The following is a 5,925-nucleotide window of genomic DNA, read 5'->3' as shown; positions in this document are numbered from 1 at the left end:
GCAAGGGGGTACGGCGACTCTCCGGATTGCTACGTGTTCTTAGTCTTGCTTCCGTTATTGCTTGTGGTGCATCATTTATGAAAAACAAAAATGTAACACCATAAGATGAGAAGATATAAAAGCAAGGAAGCATACTTTGTTGGAATGAGGTGAATCACTAGAAATGAGTGAGTGAATTAGTGTGACATGAATGATGAATAAGTGTGTGAATTCTAAATTGCGCGGTTTAGAACACACATTAGCCTAAAAATTATGTCACAAAAGAAGCATGCACTTCACTTATTCTAGTGTGCTTGAGATGCTTTAAGTAAACTTGTAAGGTAAAACAAGCATTAGAGAAGCATGGAAGCATTCAAGCTAAAACATATGGATGCATATGATCATGAAACACAATGCATTAAGGTAAATGCACAACATCATCTATCAAGAAGTTGCCTAATCACAAAATAAGGCTCAAATCACATGGTGGCCAAATCATGCAATTCAAAAAGAGTTACAAATTCGAAGCCAATTCTCATCACTTGGTATTCTTAAAAGGTAAGCATGAAAAACTCAAAACCAAGTAGCAAAATATAACCTCAATCATAGAATCCAACAAATATTATCTAAAAAAATAGTCATGCTAAAATAGCATTTAGGCAATAAGGAGGCAGCAATGCGTAGTAAACAAAGTCAATAATCCAACACTTATGATGAAAAGAGAGAAAATAAAATGAAAACTAAACTAAAGCTATCTAACAAACTAACTAACTAACTAATTAACTAACTAAAATAAATGGTTATCAATGGTGTTTGGAAGTGTTGGATGAGGGGTAGAAGAAGGGAAGAAGAAAGGAGAAGGAAAGAAATAGAAAGAGGAGAAGAAAAGAAATGTGGTGAAGGAAGGAAATCCACGCGTACGCGCGCATGCCGCGCGCGCGCGGATGGTGTATTTTGAGAGTGGCGCGTACGCGTCATGTGCGCATGCGTGTGAGTGGGGTTGTGCCAAAGGCACAACGTTGGCGTGGCATAGGCATAACTCTCTGAAAAATGTATGGAATGTGGAACTTCTCAATCCACGCGTACGCACGCATGGCGCGCTCGCGTGGATGGTCGAAAACGCTTGATGCACGCGTACGCGTGAAGTGCGCGTACGCATGGATGGTGCTCTCTCTTTTTCTTTTAAAAATTTTCTCAATGTTTTGGCACCAATCCAAGCATTCTAAACCTCTAAGCAACTACCAAAACACCCTAAAACCTTATTTAACATGATAAAATACTAATTAAACTCAACCAACTAATCTAAACATGAAATTAAACTAGTTTTACCAATATGTACAAAAGAGAAAATGAAAGGATCTTACCATGGTGGGGTGTCTCCCACCTAGCACTTTTGTTTATTGTCCTTAAGTTGGACTTATGGGGAGCTCTTCATCAAGGTGGTGATGTACCCGATTTTGAGGGTTCATCTTGTGTTGATTTCAGGGGTTTTATCAATATTTCCGCACGCTTTCTAGATGAAAATACAAGACTTTGTGTTCCTTTCCTAATTTTGCCTCATGGATGAAAACATGCTTATTTTGCACTAAATTAGATACATTTCTAATCTTCTCTTGATGCCATTCGATGCCGTGACCTGTGTGTTAAGTGGTTTCAGAACATAGGGCAGGGATGGACCGGAAGAGAGAAGAAGGACGGGTGCAAAGGAAGAGAGCATGAGAATTGAACTTTGGAAATCTCAGCATGGGCGCGTGCGCGCACTTGACGCGTCCGCGTGGATTGAGAAGCTAGAAGTCGAAGCCAAGAGCCAAGCCACGAGCCGGTTTGCGTAGCGGCTAGGCCATGGTCTTAGTGGGCGCGCACGCGTACATTACGCCTCCGCGCACATTACAAGATGCCCGGTGGTGCGCACGCGTACATTGCGCGTGCGCGCCGATGTTCGAATATGATTTTTTAAAGAGCCACATGACTTGGGCGTGGAGGCAGTTGGGAATCCCATTTTGGGAAAGTGCCCTGGCGGGAAAAGCATAAAAAGACCAAAGGAACAAGGGCTAAAGGACTTTTAGCTCATTTCTAGATGCTAGATATTTGGAAGATAGTTAGTTACAGTTGTGGAGAAGGAGAGAGATTCCAAGCTCTCATTAGGGTTCATCTTCATCTAATTTCTGAATTTTCATTCACTCTTTGGTGAGATCCCTTGCAATTCTCAATTCATTTTGTTCATGTCATAGATCTTCTTCTCCAATCTCCATTAGTATTTGTAATTGCTAAATTCTCATAGATCTTAGATTCAATCTTGTAATTGTGGATTTAATCAATTTCCTTAGAATCTTGTTTCTATTGTTGCTCTTTGTTCATTGTTGTTAGTTCCTTGTGTTGAAATACTTTTAATTCTACTTTCTTCTCAATTTTACTATGACTTTCACTCTTGCTCACCAAATGTTTAATGAAATGCCAACACTAGTTATGGAGTAAAAGTTTCTTACTTGGCATAGGGTTTGGGCCATTAGAAGAAGTTGAATAGTTGTGTCAATTGTTGAATTAGAATTAGGGATTGCTAATTGACTTGGAGCACACTAAAGCTAGATTTCCATAAGGTAAAGCTAGGACTTGTGACTCAAGTTGATTACTCTCATTTGACTTTCCTCTATGCCTAGGGGTTAACTAAATGAAGCAAGGCCTAATTGTTGTCATCATTGAAAGAACTATAAGGATAGAATCTCTAATGCCAACCCTAAGCCAAGTCTTTTAAGGATTGATTGTTTGTTTTCTATTTTGCTAAAACCTTCAAGGAATCATAACAAGGCTTTCTAATCAATAAGATGCACACTCTAGCAATTCCAAGGGATGACGACTCGGGAGACTAGTACTCTCGGTTATAGATTGTAGGATTGTTTGGTGCGAAGTTTAAGTGTCGATTAGACTATACTCACGATCATATTCATCATTGAATTCTAAATCGACATGCTAAATTTCGTTTATCAAAATGGCGCCGTTGCCGGGGATTTTGCTTAGTGTGCCATGTTATTGTTTGGAATGAATGTGTATATATGTACATAGTTGCATTTCATTGTAATTTGTTCAAGTGACAAACCCCTCATCGTTACCATGAATCTCACTTCCCCTTCATTGCATGACGCGTTCATAACCGAATCCGAGCTTAGTCCCTTTTGATCCGGAAATAGAACGAACTTTGTTTCATATTAGACAAGCTCGGAGGCGGCTAAAGTTTGGGAAAGGTGAAGAGGTCTTCACCACCTCAACCACCTTACTAAAAGTGAACATTGAACCGTCACTCAAAGAAGGCATTAGTCATACTTCCATCAATATCACTAACAACTCTTCTTTCGTTTTAGGTACTAACACCATGGATGCTCCGAGGAGGGTTACCATCAAGGAAGCGGGTGCACCGGATTATGTCCTTCAACCCCTTCATGTAACTCACCCCAACTTGAATGCAAACTTTGAATTGAAGACCGCTTTGATTAACCTCTTACCTAAGTTTCACGGGCTTCCCGCACAAGACCCTATTCGACATCTCAAGGACTTTCATCATATATGCTCAACCACTAAACGGGAAGGATCCGATGAAGTTGCTATATGGTTGTTTGCTTTCCCTTTCTCTCTTGAGGACAAGGCGAAAGAATGGTTCTACACTCTATCTAGTGAAGTCACCTCTGATTGGGACCTACTTAGAAGAGGATTCTTGGATAAATTCTTGCCCCCGGAGAAGATGGATAGGCCAAGGAAGGAAATGTCTTGTATTGTGCAAGGTGAAACGGAACCGCTATACGAGTATTGGGAACGGTTTCGTAAGCTACTAGACGCATGCCCTAATCACATGCTTGACACTCAAGTATTGCTTGGATACATATGTCAAGGGATGCGAGAACAAGATAGAACTCTCTTGGACACCTCTAGCAATGGTTCTTTGTCTAAATATAAAACAGCGGAGGAGGCATGACAACTTATCATTGACTTAGCCGAATCCAATCAACATATGAGACGAAGAGTCAACCGCCCGAGAACCGTGAATGAGGTATCAACTAGTAGTGAAACTACCGCTCTAACTCAATCCTTGAGCGAAATGACATCCATCTTGAGGCAACTCCAATTGAACTAACAACAACCACAACAACCTCAATCATACCAACAACACTCCCCATCCCCTCAACAACACAACCAACAAGTGGTCCCTCAAAAAGTATGTGGCATTTGTTCTTGCTATTCCCACTACACGGACGAGTGCCCAAGCCTTCAAGAAGATAACACCTTGGCGGCTACCCATAATTTCTATGACCGCCCAAATCAAGGGTACTACCAAGGCGGTAATCCTAACCAAGGGCACCCTTATCAAGGAGGAAGCTACAATCAAGGGAGTGGGTACCATAATCAAAATTAGAGAGACAATCATCAACAAGGGAATAGGGACAACAACAACAATGGAAGAGGTCAAAGATGGAGCAACAACTCACAAAATTTCTCACAAAACCAGCCACCATACAACCAACAAAATCAACCATACAACCAATAAAACCCACAAAGAAACTACCAAACATACCAACCACCACATCAAAGACCACCACCCAACCAATCACAAGCTCCTCAACTTACATATGCAACCACCCCCTCCAACCAAGACGAAACACTCCAGACCATCATCCAAGGCCAAAAGGAACTACAAAACACACTTGCTTCCGGCCTCACCGGCCTCACCTCTACACTACAAGCTCTTCTTGCACGAATGGATACACCATCAAACCCCACTCCTCAACCCCCAATCCAAAGCGTCATTCCTTCTCAACCCCAACCCAATCCTAAGGGAGGCATCAATGCCATCACCCTTAGATCCGGAACATAATTAAAGGTGAAGGGAGCCAAGGACTCAAACCCTATCACAATCGCCCAAGAGGAGGGGAGAATAGATATAGAAGAGGTAGAGGAAGAGGAGACACCACAAGTCATAATTGAGGAAGAAGCTCAACCAACAAAGGAGACCCCCAAGGCCAAGAGAACATTGGAAGAAGAAATTGCTCAACCACTCCCATTTCCAACACTTGCAAAGAAAGCTAGAAAGCGCATGGAACTCGATATGCAATCATTCCTAGATATGCAAAATTTCTTAAAGACCTATGCATGAACAAGGATAGAATTCTTGAATTGGAAACCATCCCATTGGGGAGTTCTATTTCCGCTTTAATGGGAGTATTGCCCGAGAAGTGTGATGATCTGGGCCCTTGTATGGTCACTTGCACCGTCAATGGAGTTCAATTTATCGATTGTATGTGTGACCTCGGAGCATGTGTTAGCATCATGTCGCTCTCCGTCTACCGAGTATTGAAGTTGCCACCCCTAAAAAGGTCGACGGCAAGATTTGTCCTAGCGAATAAAAGCATAATAACCGTGACGGGTGTTGCGGAAGATGTATTGGTGAATATCAAAGGGTTGGTGTTTCCAATTGACTTCTATGTCCTTGAAATGCCATCCAGCGAAACCGAGAGAGCATCATCTATCCTACTTGGAAAACCATTCTTGAGAACTTCTAGATTTAAGCTAGATGCCTACTCGGGAACCTACTCATTTGAAATAGATGGGAGAGTCGTAAGTTTCAGCTTAGAAGAAGCAATGAAGCATCCACCGGAGAATCACTCTCTATTCCGGTGTGACCCAATTGACAACATGGTTGCCGAAGTGCACCTTGCAAGGTTAGATGAGAAATACATGATTGAAGAAGCGAATGAAGATCCAAGCAAATTAAACACCACACACCATACAAACCATCCGGAAACTCAAACTTCAAAAAATGACAAAAAGATGGAATTGAAGCCACTACCACCCCATTTAAAGTACTCATATCTTGATGAAGCCCAAGAGCTCCCCGTGATAATTGCAAAAGAGTTAACTCCTCAACAAGAAGAAAAATTGCTAGATGTATTAAGGAAAAAT

The sequence above is a fragment of the Arachis hypogaea genome, chromosome 9 (assembly GCF_003086295.3).
Source record: "Arachis hypogaea cultivar Tifrunner chromosome 9, arahy.Tifrunner.gnm2.J5K5, whole genome shotgun sequence".
Lineage (NCBI taxonomy): Eukaryota > Viridiplantae > Streptophyta > Magnoliopsida > Fabales > Fabaceae > Arachis > Arachis hypogaea.
Note: the sequence above shows the minus strand (reverse complement) of the source record.